The sequence below is a fragment of the Protopterus annectens genome, chromosome 12.part0 (assembly GCF_019279795.1).
Source record: "Protopterus annectens isolate FY-2018-M chromosome 12.part0, PAN1.0, whole genome shotgun sequence".
Classification (NCBI taxonomy): Eukaryota; Metazoa; Chordata; order Ceratodontiformes; family Protopteridae; genus Protopterus; species Protopterus annectens.
The window spans coordinates 1105815643-1105835251 of record NC_056746.1 but is presented as its reverse complement, the minus strand read 5'-3'; positions in this window follow the sequence as shown (position 1 = coordinate 1105835251).

Genomic DNA, 19609 nt, shown 5'->3' with positions numbered 1-19609 from the left:
ATATTCAGATATAGGTCGTTGATAAATAAGGAAAAAGAAGGGGACCTAGGATAGATCCTTGTGGAACACCAATATTTACTGAGAGTAGGGAAGATAGGTTGTTCTCCCAAAGGACTGCTTGTTGCCTGTTGTGGAGATAGCTCTTAAACCACTGTAAAGAGTGTGGGCTGAGAGAAAAAGGTTTAGTTTGTCCAAAAGTATATTGTGGTTAACCATATCAAAGGCTTTAGAAAGATCTATGAAAAGTGCTGAGGAGAAAGAATTATTGTTCCTATTTTTATTTATGGAGTCAGCGAAGGAAAGGAGGGCAGTTGTAGTACTGTGGAAAGGCCTAAATCCATGTTGACAGTTAGCTAGAAGTTTGTTTTGTAGAAGGTAGCTAAGCATTTGTTTGTGAATACATCTTTCCATTATCTTGGCTAATGAGGAAAGTAAGGCAATAGAAATTTGAGAGTTCATTTGATGAGCCTCCTTTATGTAGGGAATTATATGAGATATTTTCCATAAGGTGGGATTGTTCCTTCAGTGATAGTCCTATTTATCAGTATAGATACGATATTGGATAGCTTTAGCAGCTATTTGTAGGTATTCAGATGGGAGTTGGTCAGCAGATGGGGTGCATGGTTTGAGTTTCTTAAGAAGCCTATAAATAAGGGATGTGGCAACGGGTTGGATTTGGAAGTCACTATATGAGGGAGAAGAGATTTTTGGTAAGGTTACAGATGGTATAGGTAATGAGTTAGCTAGGGATTTAATGGCTTCTGTAAAATAGTTGTTAAAGGCATCAGGGATCTGTGTAGCATTGTTGGGGTGAAAGCCTGTAGGAGTAGGAGTCGGTGAATGTCCATGTTTAAGAAGTTTATTAATGCTTGCCCATAATTTTTGAGGGGAATTTTGACTACCTTGTTGAAGGTGAAGATAATAATCCTTTTTATCTTTAACAGTATCTCTTTTGGTGGCATTCCTTAATTGTTTAAAAAGGAGATGATCTGATGGGCATCTACTGGCTCTCCATTTGGTCCAGATTTTATTTCTAAGGACCATTTTATCTTTTGTTTGCTTAGACAGCCATGGGGCAGGTTTGGTTCTTATTCTAGTAGTGTGATAAGGGGCATGATGGTCAAGGATTTGAAGAAAGTTTGTATTAAAGTAGGTTACTGCTTTATTAAGTTCGTTAGTGGTGACCAGTTACATGCTTGCAATTCTGTAAGAAAGTTATCAAGGTTAAAACACTTTTTGAGCGGGATGTTTTAGTTTATGAGTATGTGGAATATTCACTTTTTGTCTTATGACATATGTAAGCATATGATCACTGATACAATCAGGAAGGGTTCCTGGCGGTAGATGCTGGGGTGGCTATTAGTGAGTATCCAATCAAGAGTGGTTTCTTTTCTATTTTGTTTATGGGTTCTAGTAGGAGTTGTAATTAATTGTGAGAAACCATAGAGATTAATATGGTTCGAGCAGGTTATCCAGTCAATGTTAAAGTCACCTAGTATTATGGTTTCCTGGGGTTGTTGGTTGGATGTTGAACTGAGTAAGTTTTCTAGGGTCTGAGTATTATTACCAGGGGGAAGATACATACAAATTAGATAAATAGCTTTGTTATTGTTGATCTGGAGTTTGGTGGATAAGGATTCAGCTTTAGGGTCTGATAGTGAAAGTTCATTATGGAGGGAAAGTTGGAGATTATTTTTGTAGAAGATGGCTATACCACCACCTTTCCTAGTTTTGGCGGTCATTTCTGAGTATGTTGTAGCCAGGGGGGGTAATTTCCTGGTCCTGAGTGGAGGGTTTTAACCATGTTTCAGTAAGACATAAAATGTCAAATGAATGCAAGTTTAATAGTGCATGGATATGATGTACTTTATTATTTATGCTTCTAATATTAAGGTGAGCTATTAGAAGAGGGTTAGATGTTTTAATACAAGGTGGAGGTATAGATAGAGGATGTCTATTTCTGTTTGGATTGGTCTTAGTGTAGGGGCCAGGGTTAGGATGTATATCACCATGTAAGAGGAGGTAATGATTGTAATTGAATAAGAATTTAAGGAATTTAAGCAAGTTATTAGCATATTTTTGTTAAGGTAGAATGATATATGTGTTGTTCTGTGGTATTTTGGTAGAAGATAAGTAGTGGAACAGGTTATATTACTGTGGTTAAGGGTAGTGAGAGAAGAGGATGGTAGTGTTTGCTTGAGATGGTGATTTTGTGTCTTTAAAGAGTTGTTTTCAAAGAAGGTGATATAGTAGGTTATAGAAAGAGAGGCTAGAATAAAGGTAAAGAGAAGGATGTAAGAGAGGAGGGTTTAAGTGTAGGAGGCATGGTGTTGAGTAAGTGTTAGGATAAGATGAGTAGTGATGTAAGGTTATTTGAGAAAGAAAAAAAAGGGGAAAGCAGGAACAGTATAGTGGTTGTTATTAATAGTAAGCAGATGTTAGAAGAAAAGTAGCAGGTGTAAGGGGTGGATAGGTTAGGTATAAGGAGAGAAGTGAAATAAAATAGGAGTACAAGGAAAGTAGACGGTAGTGTGGAGGTAAAATAGTAGAGATTGGAGTAGCAAGAGGAGGGCAAAGAGAGTAATAAGAGATAATAGGTAGGAGGAGAGGACAATTACTATGAAGGATGGTGATAGGCGAAGGGAATTGGGGGCGTGTCTAGTGAGCTATAAGTTAAGGACCCCTAGGGGTGGGTGGGATATGGGGGTAGGGTGGGGGGCAGACACAAAAACCAGGTGAGAGCAAGAGGGAGAGAAAACAATCAGTAAGGTGCAAATTAAGGGCAGGAGGCAGGCTAACGGTGGGTGGCTAAGGGTAGAAAGTGGAGAAAGGGGAAGAGAGAAGATAAATTTCTAAGATAAGTGAGGCTAAAATTCTTATTCTTATGATGTCTGCCTATTTACAGATGAAAGTTCTAAATAAGTTTCAATAAAGGTTTCAGTTTGGTTGTGTTTTACCTGTTTTATTGTACTTTATTATTATTATTGTACTTTTGATTTTTTTTTAGTTACTAGATTTGTGTTTGTCACTGGTGGTACAATCCCTGGCTTGCCATTATTTTTTAGTTATATTTAGGTCTAGTCAGTGTAAGTGCACTTTCTTGTGTCTTCCTTAAAGAATAGTTTTTTTCTTTTCCTTAATCTGGAGTAGACATTTGACTGGTGGTTTGTACCTACAGTTTATAATTTTGAAAGTTAAGTACGTTTAGAAGAAAGATGGCTCTGTAAGTAGTTGATAACAAGTGAGATTTTTAATATAGCTAACAATAATGACAGTTTGTATCTGCAAGCAAAGTACATTTCAGTAGGTTATAAGTTCATAGGCTCATGGCCCTTTGTGCCACTTTAAGCCTAGCCCATATGGTTGGAGTCTGGCCTTGCCCATCCCATGTTTGATAATTATATATATTACCCTAATGAAAATAACTGTGATAATACCAAAAATAATTTGAGGGGACCCGTGCATGGAATGAAGCATTAATGAGATGCCTTTGTCCATTTGAAGTACAGGGGGTAGTCCTGGGGTAATTTTTCTGTTTACCATGCATAGATCCAACTTGCACTTGAATATGAAACTTTGTTTATGTGGATGGGGGGGTCTGTTCCACAGCAGTGGTATCCTTTGTGAAATATACTTGTCCCTCCAAACCATTCTGTTGTTGTTAAAGAAGAGGTTCAGATTTCTAGACTGAGTATTCCTTATGCTATTTGACTTGCTGATATGCAGTAAATCCATCAGTATATCAAAATAACTAGCCTCAACTGTAATAAGATGATCAATAACCAAAAAATACAGCAGGGGGATCCATGACTCCATGATACAGGTCACCTCTTAGCAGACTGTAGGATAGCAAGTATAACAACAGGGCTTTTAGTCAGACCTTTAAGGACATGTTGTTTAGGCCTTGCATCCTTTTAGTAAGGTATCTGTGTGGGTGTTCTAGTTGTTGCATGTCTCTAGACCGATACATGCCAAAGGGGACATTATATTCAATAACTGGCCTAATGAAGGCTGACTAAAGGGGGACAATGACATCTCCTGATCTAGACCCAATCCTTCTGTTTTTAAGCATTGCACTATAGGACTTCTTTATGACAATGGATACATGTTGGTCAAAAGTTAGGTCACTGTCTGAATAAGTTCCCAAATCCAAAACAACTGGATCAGCTGTTAGAGGTGTATTGTCAGTGTGGTTGTTCCTGGGGTAGATGATTTCCCAAAGAATATAAAAATGCATTTTTTGGCATTTAGTTTCAGTCCATAACTTTGGAACCAGTTATTTATTAAGAGATACCTGCTTGCAGGACAGCTAAGTCATTTGAGGATTCAATGACTGCTCCTAGCTTGCAGTCATTTGCAAACTTAGTCAGCCAGAGCCCTTTGATGCTGGGTTTTACTTCAGACAAGTAGAGGTCTCAGCACAGAGCCCTAGGGGACAGCACTGAAGACTGGTCTGTGGAGGTAACTTCCCCTATTTTGATTTCCTGTGTCCTATTATTTTCAGTTAGTTGAAATTGTAATGTGTGTTTTTTTTTTCTTTTTCCTTTTTTTTTGGCAAAATGAAGTATACTAAGAGATTTTGTTATTAGGGCATTTTTTGCCATAGCCAATCTTGCAAGTGAAGAGAGAAGGTGAGAGAGACAATAAAATTGTTTTAGTTATTGTAAGACTTTTTTTTAATTTACATTGTTTGTAGTTACTCTAAAACTTTGGTTGCAATTTTGTCTGTATTTGTGTTGAAGTTCATTAGGGATTCGAGTGTTACTCCCAAATACTTTTCTTCCTTAACATTTAAAATACTATGTGAAGGAAAAAAGTGATGCAAGTTTCTTTGCAGAGGAAAATATCACAATCTTTGTTTTGGTACTGTTCGTATGGAGTTTATTGTTGTAGAACCAGAGACAAAAGTTAGTGAACTGACTCTGTGTCATTTGTTACCATAATTACTGGGTTCTGTGAGCCTCTAGGAAAAGAATAGCATCAACATACGTAACTATTTTTTGACTGGGAAAGTTGTGTGTGATATTCAGAAATAATGAGAACAGTAAAGGTCCTTGGGCTGAGCCTTGTGAGACCCTATGTTTAGTGTACCGGTATGTGATAATACATTGTTTTAGCAAGCATTTGAAATTGTCTATTGAGCAAGTAGTTTTTAAACCAGTGTATGACATTTTAAACAAAATTGAGTTTTAAGTTTACCTGATGCTGGCAATAGTGCAATCTGAGTACTGAAGGCATTTCAAAAACAAAGTTGCTGGTTGCAAGGCAGTCCATAACTATTTATGTGTATAGATATTTGTTGACAGGTTAGTTTTTCAAAGATTTCAGTAATGGGGCAGAGGTTGTTAACTGGTTGAAAGTCGTTATATTTAGAGGAGAGTGCAATGTTGGTGGTGGTATGCTGACTGAGTTTTGAAAAAGGTTGGAACTATGCCTGTGGTCAGTGAAAGGTTAAAAATATGTTGTCAGTGGTTTTGCAATTTTTAATGTTCATGGTTTAAGGAATTTGGGGTGTAGTTTGCTGAATTTTGCCTCTGCTGTGTTTAGTTTACAGACTAAAAGATCAAACTCCGTTTCATTTATAGCTGAGAAGTGAGAAGTAGCAAAAAAATTTGCTAAGGGATAGGGATTTGGAGAGAAATTACTGTTTGGAGAAGGGTGAGGGGGAATGCATTTGTAATACATATAATAAAGTAAAGACAGCGTGATCCATGCAGCCAACCAATAAAACTAGTAACACACCAAAAGGCTCACATCGTGGGCACTGAGCAAAGAGTTTTAAACTGTACAAACTTGTGAAGAAGTCCCATTCTTTAGGGACAAAAGTGCTTGACTGTTTTGTTATGTTTGCAGTGCTCTGGGCTATGTGATTATTAAATTCATCTTATTTCCATGATCCTTGAGTTTTTCTTCCTGGAACAGATTCTTTAGATTCAGACTTTGAAGTTTGTATAGTTTAAAACTCTTTGCTCAGTGCACACGACATGAGCCTTTTAATATCATATATAGCAGAGTCGATATAGTTTTTATAGTGCGTGCATATCTGTATATCATCATCATCATCATAAATGTTAACATCAACATACTTTTTCCATTTTCTACATGAGGTCAGGGTGTCATGTCATCTATCAAATTCTTTTGCAATTCAATGCCACTGTCCTACATTCTTCAATTGTCATGCCTGACTGTTGGAAGTCTCCTTTCATTCAATCCATATATCACGTTACTGGATGCCATCATTTCCTTTTGCCTTCTTCCCTTTTCTCCACATATTCTTTCACAGATTGTTTTCTGCTTTCTTACACGTGTCTGAGCCACTGTAATATGTTTTCTTTTTTCTTTTTGTACAAGTGGAGCTACTCTGGCGTCTGCTCTAATGTCGTCATTTCTCCAGCTGTCCCACAGTGTGCAACCTACCACCCATCTTAAGCACTTCATTTCCATCACTTTTAGCTTTCTCAGTTACTCTGCCTTCACTGCAAAAGGTTTCTTTACCATGCAGTTGTACTGGTTGCACCACTGATTTCAGCTTCTTTGGCATTCATCTGTCACACACTGCCCCTGACACTCTGTGCTAGTTGTCTTCAGTCTACTTCTGATCCTAGCTTAGACCTCCTCATTCAGACTTCCTTACTCCTCAACCACCCCTCCAGGAACTTTAAACTGTTAGCCTGTTCCACTATCTTCCCATCTATCTCAATTGTCAGCGTCTTCTGATCCCCCATTTGCTGCCATAACAACTGTCTTGTCTATAATCAATTTCATTCTATGTGCCTTCAGTTTTACTTTCCATTCTGATATCATTTGGTAAAGTTCTTTTCAAAGTCTGCTTGTAATACCACATCTGCATATAGCAGCTTTGCTGATCGTCCTCTCTGACCTGTATTCTAATACAGTCCATCACCAGAATGAATAGCAGTGAGTTCAGAGCTGAACCCTGATGTACACTCACTGCTACTGAGAACCACTCTGTAACTCTGAACACTGCTTGTACTTGCATCATTGGATCTTTGTACATAGTCTGCACTAATTCTACCATTATTTCCAGGACTTAATGATCACAGGACTGCCCAAATCAGCTTTCTTGGAACTTTGTCATATGCTTTCGCCAAGTTTAGGAATGCCCAGTTAGACTTTTCCTCTTGTGTAGCTTCTCAACTGGTTTACTATCAAAATGTGCAAAATCGATATAATTTTCCACCTTTTGATCAAACTGGTTTGCTGAAATTGGTAATAATGAATTACCAAAATTTCAGAAATGGTGGCATGGAATCGACATTCCGATGAAGTGGGGTTCCCAGGCTTAAATGAAATTGCATCTATAGGATGTGTGTTAAAAATTAAGGCAGAACTGAGATAGCAGAGATTTATATACACAAACATGTGTCAATGGACTCATGTACATATATTTATATTTTAAGATGGTTTTAAAATATGTGCTTTTTTTTCATACATGTATTTATTTTCTTATTTTTGTAAATAATACTTCCTTGGGGTATTTACTAATGAATATATGCGTTTTTAATTGTTTTTACATACTGTTGCTTTAATTCATCAATTGGTGTTTGTCATGTGACAATGTAAGTTATATATATGTGCCCATTTGAATGTTGGCTTTTATCTGATGAAGTTATGTATTTTATATAAAGAAAGCGCTTATGTTGATTTTATTATTTTGTGGTGCAATAAACTGTTGGTGACCTACAGCTCCATGTTTGCCTTGTGTGTGGTTAACAGATCTGCATATAGAGCAGAATGGGAAATTTCCCTTTGCCTCGCTGTAGCGCAATCTCAGAGTTGGAATATTTAAGTAACAGGGCCATGATTTGTTTCAGAATTCGATATTCCAAAACATCGATCATATGGTCTCAGTCATATGGTCATATGAAATTCAATGTTTCGGAATTTCGAGATTCTGAAGTGAAGCCATATATATATATATATATATATATATATATATATATATATATGTGTGTGTGTGTGTGTGTGTGTGTGTGTGTACTTTATATATATATATATATATATATATATATATATATATATATATATATATATATGTGTGTGTATTATATACAGTATATATTAATTTATTATATATATATATATATATATATATATATATATATATATATATATATATATATAAGTACATTAACATATACAATATACATATTATATATATATATATATATATATATATATATATATATATATATATATCTTTGAATGTACAAACTGGTTGGTGTTTAGAGAGGCAGCTGTAAAGAACCACCATATTAACCTGGAGGAGTGTACGGAATCTGTAATGACCTATATTTCAAAATGTGTTGATAACATAACAGTCATCAAATGTATCACCATGAGTACTAATCAGAAGCCCTAGCTATCTGGTGAAGTATATGAGCTCCTAAAGGCACAAAATCCTGCATTTAAATCAAAAAACAAGGATGACCTAAGAGAGGCCAGAGCAAATCTAAGAAGAGGTATAAACGAAGCTAAGATGACCTACGGAAGTAAAATTCAGGGACACTTCTCTAACCAAAGGAACTCCAGACATCTCTGGCAAGGCATACAAGCCATAACTGACTACAGGCCTGCATCATCCCCATGTGATGACAATACAGAATTTCTGAACAAACTAAACACCTACTTTAGCAGATTTGATATGGACAACAACACTGTGCCAAATAAGCTTCCTGTCAAACAGGGTGAGGATGTGCTATGTCTAAGAACATCTGATGTTCTGAAGACCCTGAGGTGAGTAGACCCAAGAAAAGCAGCTGGTTCTGATAATATCATGGGAAGGGTTCTAAGAGACTCTGTTACCCAACTGTCTACTGTACTAACAGATATATTCAACACATTCCTGCAACTAGTCATTCTACCCAGTTGTTTCAAAAATACGACAATCATCCCCTCACAAAAGAAACCCCAGCTGACAAGCCTAAATGATTACTGGCCAGTTGCTCTTACATCAACAGTAATGAAGTGTTTTGAGCAATTGATCAAGAACCACATCTCTTCAAGCCTACCTGCAACACTGGATACATTACAGTTTGCTTATAGATCTAACTGCTGCATAGCTGATGCAGTAGCTACAGCACTTCATAAATCCTTGGCACATCTAGAAAACAAGAATTGCTACGTCCGCATGCTGTTTATCAATTGTAGTTCCACCTTTAACACTGTCATTCTCCTGAATCTGATATTGAAGCTGATCCAGCTGGGCATCAACACCCCGCCCCATGTAACTGGATACTGGACTTTCTCATTAACAGACCCCAAAATGTGTGTGGGAAATAACAGTTTAATCAGTATTACACTGAGCAGGGGCGTCCCTCAGGGCTGCATCCTGGGTCCTCTGCTGTTCACCTTGTTGATGCATGACTGCATGGCCAAACATGAATCAAACAAGATTATCAAGTTTGAGGATGATACCAGTGTTGTAGGTCTTGTCAGAAATAGTGAGGAAACAGCCTTCAGGGATGAAGTGGAGCATCTGATAGGCTGATGCAACAGCAACAGTCTGGCCTTAAATACAATCAAGACAAAATAATTAATATTGGACTTCAGGAGGATCCAGGAGATACATCAACCTCTGGAAATTAAGGGGGTGGCAGTGGAAAGAGTGAAAAACATCAAGTTCCTGGGGGTCCACATCTCAGATGACCTATCCTGGTTGATTCATATTAGCTACACAGTGAGTAAGGCATAACAATTTCTGCACTTCCTATGGAAACTGAGGAAGGCAAACCTGTCCCAGTCCACCCTCAAAGCCTTCTAGGGTCTATAGCATATATTCAAAATTCCAAAATATCGAACACCATAAGCTCGAACTTGGAATTTTGAAATATGATAACACTGAACACCCAGAATAGTGAATTTTTTCCCAGGGAAAAAATTCACTGTTCCGAGAAACATACACACAACACAAACACACCAAAATAAATAAACCACTCACATACACTTAACAAACCCCTACCTCTAACCCTACACTAAACCATACATACATTCCTAACTATCCACTTACCTTAACCCGCACCCTAACCCTAAGGTCCATAACTATCGCACACATACCCTTCGAAACTATACACAAACAAACTAATTAATAAACACACATACAGTTAACAAAACCCAACCCTACACTAAACCATACATACATTCCTAACTATCCACTTACCTTAACTCGCACCCTAACCCTAAGGTCCATAACTATCGCACACATACCCTACGAAACTATACACAAACTTATTAATAAACACACATACAGTTAACAAAACCCAACCTTACACTACACCATACATACATTCCTACCTATCCACTTACCTTAACCCACACCCTAACCCTAAGGTCCATAACTATCACACCCTAGTGGGGGAAATAGCAAAGCCACGGAACAGCCCACCAAAATCTTGCCCTAGGTAAGAATTTGATGTTCCAGGGCTTCGCTATTTTCATATTTCGATGTAGTGGGTTCAATAGTATAACATTTAAAGTTTTACAACTTCGATGTTATAATATAGACCCGCCTTCTAGAGGGGGACCATCAAAAGTATCCTCTCAAATAACACCATAGTTTGGTATGGTAGCTGCAAAGCAACTGACCGCAAGGATCTCCTGAGGGTAGTGAGCACATTGGAAAAAGTCATTGGTTCTTTGCTTCCATTCATGGATGATCTGCACAAGACTCGGTGTATGAGAAGGGCTAGGAAGATAATCGATGATCCCACTCACCCTGCCCATTTCATGTATTTCCACCTTTCCTCGGGCAGGCAGTATCACAGCTTACACTGCAAAACATCTAGACTGAACAGGAGCTTCTTTCCTCTATCCATAAGGCTGCTGAACTTGAATACCAGGCATGACAGTGAATAATCAGATCAATATGCCACTTGCTATAAAGTATCAGTTATAGTAATCACTCTGGCAAATTGCTTCAGTAACTGGTACAGTAAGCCTGATCTCTTATGCTATTACTTCCTGAATGTGCAATAGTTAGGAGTGAGTCACCAGTCCATACATGTGCAATATGAACATCAGAATATTTCAAACTAGCACTGATGAAGTGCAATATTTTAAGCAATCACAATGTGAAGTCATAGTCTTGCAATCCCTACTAGTATAATATTGTCTAATGTATTCCTTTCCAATTGTGGTAATTTACTGTGTTGTTAATATTTTAATTATTACTGTATATGCATTAGTCTTACTATCATTCAGACTATGTGTTTCATTGTTATGTCTTGCCCGGGGACCAAAGCAATGTAATTTCGTTCAGCTTGAGTTATGTGTACTGAGCTGCCTGGAGTGTTTTTTCCCAATTGTACTGTTCTTGGCTTTATTGTGTCACTGGACAAGCTGCTTCTCTTTTATTTTTGTTACAAGTGGGACTTTGAAGCTGCTGTGACTTTGTGATTTTATTCGTTCAGCTTGCACTGCTGTGTATATCTGATCAACAATAAAGTTTACTTTGACTTTGACTTTGAGATATATATATATATATATATATATATATATATATATATATATATATATATAGAGAGAGAGAGAGAGAGATATAGGTATAATTAAATGATGTTTTTATGTCTGATGCACAGTAGCCACTCAGCAGTGTGAATATTGGGTCTAGATGATTTTCACTTTTGAAGTGACATTCCGACTCCTATATACATAACTGGGAAAAAGAGGTTGTAGATGGATGGTTGGATATATCAGAAACAGTATGCTCAATATTACATTATTATATAAGAAATACAGTACTTACTACAGAAATCTGGACTTTAGTCCAGTGCTCCAAAGCCGCTCTGCCAGCTGATCCCTCCTTTTCCTCTCCATGCTATTATTCCTGGGGTAGCATTGCTCCCCAGAGTGAGGGATCCCTATCAGTGAAGAGAGTTGATACCTTATCTCCTTCCAGATGTCTGTCTTCTTTCAAGTTCTGCCTGCAGTGGCCTCTTCTAGATTCTACAGATGTGACTCTTGCAGCAGATAGAGGTGTATTTTGTTCTCTCTATTGGATCACCTTGGTGCATGACCTTGGGCTTTAACAGATTTCCATAACTATGAAGTACCAAGTTCAGAATGAGATATAGAAGTCTCAGACAAGGAGCGGTAGGGTATGAACTATACCCACTAGGGTGTGACATCACTCTGCCCTGTCCATGCACCCATATAGGGCTGCTACCTATTCAACTGAGAGAATTAGAACATATTTGTATAAGAGCAAGATATTAACCAGGGCAGGTCATGTTCACATGCACTACAAAGGAATAATAATAATTATTATTATTATTATTATTATTATGAAATAAATGGTAACATTTGTGGAATATGATATGCCTATTTTAAATGTATTCACTTAGAGTAAAATTGCTCCATGTGGCAGGACGGAAATCTCAGGGAATGCTTGATTTGTATGGTTTAGTGATATGGTGAAGCTTTTCTGTGGTAGGAACTGTGTAGTGTGAACAAGGACAGGTGCTATTACAGTAGTCTGAGACAGTGGGGGCTGGCCAGAAACAACTTTATCAACACTTACATCCCATGCACAAAATATAGCATGCTGGAGTTCATCTGAGAAGTGAATTGCACTCGTATACTTGCATGAAGAGATTGCAGCTCGCTCACAATAATTTGAAGGCAGTTATGCCTTTAAAAGAAAGTACTTATGTGCACTATGATGTGACTCCTAGTGGGCATCATTACTTGGCCTAATTTGCATAAGAACTTTTTATACCAGTGAACAACTTACTCTAGCTTGCTTCAGTCCATCATTTTGAGCATCGCTGGGAACTGTACTTCTGCTACCATCGATGAGAAGTGGAAGTGAAGTAAAAAGGTTTATTGAAAGCAAGCATAACCTGGAATTATAAGAAGAGGCAATTATTGGTATAATTTAATGTGAGATATTCAACATTAACCTGCATGTACTGGTAAGATATGAATATATGTACTTGTCTGATTAATCATGGAATGCTTGGGAATGTGTAAGGTAACCAATAACTACAAAATACAGAAAGGGATCCACAAATCCAACAGAGTAACTTAACTGAATAACTGACATGAACCGAAATGTACAAAAGAAACCTTTATTCCTCTTTTGCACATTTTAGTTTGTGTCAATTATTCAGTTAAGTTACTTTGTTGGATTTGTTGATCCTCTGCTCCATTTTTTGGGTATTGGTCATCTTATTACAGTTGAGGCTGCTTGTTTTGGGGAATGTATATGGTACCATTTTCAGCACTGTCTACATCTCTGAAGAGGCTTACTGCAAACTATGGTGTCTGACAATGAGTAACGTCCTGGACCTTGTTACAGGCTACCTTCATAAAACTAAGGAGTGACATGCAGGAGCAATTATTTGATACACACAGTAACATACCCTCAGAACAAACACTTATAAGCATACATTTCACAACTGCAGCAGAAGAATGCATAACACAGACACTATTGCAAAGAAATGTCAAACACAGAACTCATAATTAATGCTTCATTATGCTTTTCATCTTTTTTTCTTTCTGCTATGCACTGACATGCATGATCCATAATTAGTTAAAGTATCGTATATGTGAGGCTGTTGTAAGTTTGTGCCAACATTTGCTTGCAGGTTACAAAATGTTGGAGTTTTGGAAAAGGGGGGCCAAAACAGACAGAAAGAGCTAAAGAGTGGAATTAGGTAGTTCCTTACACAAATTCTATAGGATGAAGGAACCACACCTTGGCATAGTATAGGAACACAGCGAATGACATGGTGGGATATGCTAGGGCAAAAGGTAGGCAGAATAAAATTACCAGTTCATGCACTCCAGTTTTTAATGACAGATGAGAAGTACCTTCTCTCTATAAGGTGTGATGACATTGATGCAGATGAGGATGATGTTGGAATCATCAGGGGTGGTGGTGTGGGCACCAGTACTTTCAGATCCCTGCATCAACCACAGTCAGATGGTGTGGAAGGTTAGTGTGTAGCTGATTTACTACATTATGCTGAAATGTATTTGGCATGACACCTGAGTACAAATTACCCTTACATGTTTCATCATCAGGTATGCCATCAATATTAGGTGAGGCACAAATTATGCAGACAATACAAGGTAAGTATGGTCAGCATATCTTTGTGTAAAAATAATTCCATCTGTCACAGGTCACATTAACCATATCTTAATATGGCCTGTGTGTGCACAGTGCCTGGCAGTTAATGGAATGATAGTGCTTCCTATTGCAGTATTGCTACCTGGTCCAGATGGAGCCATAATAGCAAAATGGGTGCAGTCTAATGCATCAAGCACCTCAGGAAAGTGTGCTTTTCCATAGAAGATACATATGGTACTGACTCAGTCCAGGGGTGACATTGAGTTGAGAAATAAATGTGGTGATCCACTTGTGCCAAGAGTATATTGGGGAACTGCTGACGTATCCTAGAGGTAGAAGCCTTTGAGATATCCAAAATGTTCCCAGTTTATCTCTGGAAGGTCCCCATGGCAAGTATAGTGAGTGCTTTAGATACCTTGATACCTACAGGTATAGGAAGGTCACGCATCCTACCCAGTCTTTGTCTGTGGGCTATACAAATTCCCCTGTACATTCTAAGCCTGTCCATAATTTTCTGAACAGCAAAGTTTAGATTGGTTAGCCTTTGTCTATATCTTCATCTTCTTGACGAGTGAGCACAACGTGTCCCTCATGGCTTTAGCACAACAGCAATGAGCAATTCAGAACAGTGGCGTCTTCATGGCCTGTAAAGTGACTAGAAAAGGAATGACTTCACTTTCTGTAAACCTTATGTGCTCATAGCAGATGCACACCTAAAAGTGACTATGAAAGTAGAAAGAGTTCTACTTACATAAGATAGTCACAGAGTTTTCACATATTCCTGATTTGCATATCATTATAATCTCATTTGCATAAGTATTTTTCAGACTGGTTTATACAGGTACAACTAAAAGCAGCTAGTGTGCCTGCATTGTGCCTTAGCTGCGCTCAGGTGTATACCATGCAAATACTCTCTGCACCCAAGTGTCACAACGATGAATACTGCCCTTAATACTTAAAACATTCTCTAATAAATATAAAGAAGCAAAAAGCAGCATGTAAAGCGAAACTAGCATGTGCAAATATGCAAGCTTAACTGAAGCACACTTGAAATTCAGATTGTTAACAACAAATAAATGCATTATAAATATTATTGTAAAAGTAGCCTTTGATTTTTGGATAAAAATAAACAAAGGAAAAGAAGCATATAAGAACAAGCCTGTTCTGTGCTAACATGCAAAAAGCAGTAGTATTGCTGTAAAATGTCATATTGCAAGGATGTATAACAACTTCAGTCTTGCTTTCTCCCACATCCTTTCAACACACCCTATCTCACCAAGACTACAATAACTGAATTAAGCTTTATGGGTTGTGTTGTAAAACAAATGATTGCTTTATTGGTCTCAGCTTTTTAAAAACACTTGTTTGTATTACAATGATCATTTAAGCATGAAAACAGCAGAAAAAGCTAGTGTAAAAGACTCAAAACAAAGTACAGCATAGACCACATTATCTAATTCTATACGTCTAGTATCTCCATAAGGTTTTGTTTTACCTGAATATGAAAGAGCTAAACTTTGTCCACAATTAACGTTCTTATTTGTTTTTGTCCATCTATGAAGGGATGTTTATTGGTTTTGTTAACCATAACATTGACCATTTCACTGTAGGGAGGGATGTACAAATCAGAATCTCACTAGGTTTTGAAAAAAACTAGAATTGTGGTTTACAATGTCTGTTAGGTGATCGGCTTTAACCATTAGAAGGCAAACATGAAAAAATAGGCATTGTGTGAAAAGGTAAACTCACTGCTATTTGTTGAGACTTTATTTGGAGTAACGTGTGCAATTTTAGAAACCCTATGTGTTTAAGGATATTACAGACAGGAGGCAAATAGCCTATACAGTAATGACAAGGGCAATTAAAATATGTAATGGTCATCACAAATCAGTATAATGCCAGAGTAAAGGAGTTTATGACTTTTAAAATACAGAATGAGGAAAAATGAGTATATAGTCGTGATGCACTTAAGATTTTGCAAGGTCCAAGATGAAAGTAGATTTCAGAATAACAGAGGTCCAAAACTATCAAGGGATAATTTAAAAGGAAGGGGATGCAGCGCAAGGTTTACTAAGAAAGTTTGTTTGTTTCTTTGTTTCTTTGTTAAGTCAGATAGTCCAACTGACCAAAGTCTGTGTTCAGGGAGACCTTAGCAGAAATCCAAAACAGAAATGTGTCACATACTTACAAAGTTACAAATGAACACTTTTTTTGAAAATGTCTTTAATGGAACTACAGAACAATTAATTGAATACAAAAGACTATAGTCCATATAAGCAGAGATAAAACCTCAAAGAAACAAATTAACATAACTTGACCCAGTGATAAAATCCAAGAAATGTGCTCACATGACATGGCCAATAATATTATATTATGACAGATAGCTACATTAACTTTGAAAATTTAACTGATTGTACTTCCTGCATATCTCATTGTACACTTCCATAATGAAAAATAGTATCTAGTCTGCTATCAAAAGGTAACACATGAAAACACACTAGCCCATATCTCTCAAGTGTACAGATTTTCGCAGAATGTCCAGATTTTTGCCTCATATTTTTGGTCGAGTTCTCATAAAATTGTGGTTTTCTGGCAAATTGTTGGCAAATCAGTGAGGACTGTCATCAGAAAATAATGACAGGCATTTGAATTTCAGACTTCATATCCTTCAGAAAATGCATGTTAATGCAATACCTACTGTTCTATCAACTTTCTAAGTTTGTAAGAGAAATATTTAAAAAATGCCCCTATTTTTGGACCTTTGTCCCACCATTATGTATGGCTTTGCCCAGATTTCTTGTTCTAAGAGGTTGAGAGGTATGCACTAGCCTGCTAACAACTAACCCCACTCTCTAAATTGTTTTGCATGTAGGAGACAGAGAGAGAGAGACAGACAGCCTTAAGTAAAGTGGTGCCCTAAGCAAAGGGCTCCAAAGTGGCTCCCCACTTCTCCTCCACCACACATACCTGCCCCCCCCCATTCAACTCCAATCCTGGCCTTCCTATACTATCAAGATTACTTTTTTTCTTCCTTTTCTCAGTTTGTCCTACTCTGCAGTTTTTGCCTGCAGTTATTCAACACATCCTACCTAGACAAGACTGACATGTGATAACTGTGTAAGAAATAACTGCATTAAGCCAAGTGTCTATGGGCTGCAAGGCCCTCAGATGCTATGGGTGTTCTAGATGCCCTGAGGTATATTTTAGATTGTTTTAATAACCTTTTCATTTATTGATGGCCTGAGCAAAAATCATCATTAAGGAAACAAATTCAGACTTAATCTATATTTGCTTTCCTGCATCCTTTCAACACCATTACTACAGTATAATAACTGTAGAGAAAATAAGTGCATTAAGCCAAGGCTATGAAGCTGCTAGGCCTCCAGAAGCAATGAGGGTTGTAGAAGCTCTGAGGTGCATTTTACAGTTTTTAAACAACTTCAGGTTTACTCTTCTTCACTTTTTCCTGCATCCTTTCAACACACGCTAACTGACCAAGATTATAATAACTGAATTAAGCAGGGTCTGTGGGAGACTAGGGGCCCCCAAAGCCATGGAATTATAGTTGTTCTGAGGGACATTACATAGCTTTTTTTCCCAAACTTTTCATCCAGTGAACGCCTGAACAAAAATAATGAGTCTGGAAAGAAATTCAGTCTTACCTTCTTTTTCTTACAATGCTGAAATAAGATGCACCCAAGGCTTAATGCTCAAAGCTGACAAAAATAGCAGTTCACAATAAACTGTGAAGACATGTGTATGTGTGGTTCCATAAATCATATCTGAGAATATAACAAAGAATAGTCATATTCTGTGTATTCTGTTCTAGTGCAAGATTAGAGGGAAAACTAAGGCACAACTGACCACAGTCATATATTTCAAAATGCTGCTATCATATGCATAGCATACCTTCATAATCTTACTTCTATAAGACAGCCTCCATTTGTGTACCCCTCTGATGTCAGAAAAGGGACAAAACTGAAAAAACAAATATAAGATAACATATTTCAATGTGTTGCTTTTAGACATATTTGTATTTATTTATTCCATTTGTTAACCAGCATAGACCATCTGAACCAGAGTCTGTTTTCAGTAAAGGCCAGGGGAGAAAAGCTTAGACGTGTACATTGTTGAATGGGTAAATAATAAGCAACAACATATAACAATGGTGTGCTTCCTTACTCTCCCTCAAAAGACAACCATCTGCATATGCATCTGATGTTTGATTGCGAGGAAAGTGAAAAATAATGACTACAATAAAATGTTCAACATGTTACTCTTGGATAGTACACTGCTCCTCTGCAAGCTGTACTGGGCCTCTGTAAACACCTCTGAAGTTTGTGAGAAAGTTCAAGAAAAAATTGTCACAATGTCTCCAGCTCAATCCAAGTGATAGTGACCTGTGAACATTCCTGATGTTTCGGAGGAAAATTAAGTTATCGGAGAGCCCACATTCTGCATCTCAGTAGTCATCTTGGAATTAGTGCTTCTGTTTTCTCCTGGTGAGAGAAGGAGTGCAGTTACATTATTTCCTGGAGACTGCTGATCACCAGAAAGCTTAATAACTACTTTATAAGTGACAGCTTGGAATCTGTGCTTATATTCTGATCCCGGTGAGAGTAGGAGCAGAGTGCATTGATTCCTGACTCTTTCTGGTTGGAGAGTGTCTGTCTGTGCTTAACATACTAGATCGGTCTGGTTGCTATTCCAGGCATCTACCAAAAAAAAACCCACAAAAACACCCAGATGAATAAAGTAACCAATGTAACAAAAATAAATTGAGCAAAGGCAACAAATCACTGGTTACACATGGCAGAAATAAAACTCGTTTAATAGAAAAGTTAGCGCTTTCACGTATATGTTCCGCTTCATCAGACTTACTTATACAAAACTAAATGTGCCTATAAATACAAGTTCAAAAATAGGAGAACCAATCAAGAACCATGTTTATTTATTGTTTTTTTTTTATTAATTGTATTAATGTGATGCAAGAGGTGATGCCATTAATTTGTCATGGTTCTTGATTGGTTCTCCTATTTTTGAACTTGTATTTATAGGCACATTTAGTTTTGTATAAGTAAGTCTGATGAAGTGGAACATATCCGTGAAAGCACTAACTTTTCTATTAAATGAGTTTTATTTCTGCCATGTGCAAACAGTTATTTGTTGCCTTTGCTCAATCTACCAAAAAAAGGCTACAAGCCTGCAGACCCTTGCATCATCTGGGACAAGACTGTGAATCACCAAACAGGCCATGGCCTGCTTCTCTTCTTGGGATTGGTGCTAAAATGTTGCTTCTGGTGAGAGAAGAAGCAAAGGAGTATTGTATCCCAACAGACTGAAGCTGTGCTGAGACCAGCATTAGTAGTAGCCAGGCAGTAGCCATTCATGCAACTCCCCTCTCTTCATCATTCTTAACAAGCTAATTCTTTATATTTCAGTAAGTACTGCTTGATTTCTTTCTAACTTTATAATATCTGTCTAAATACTTCATCCTTAAATTTTCAGGGTCTACGT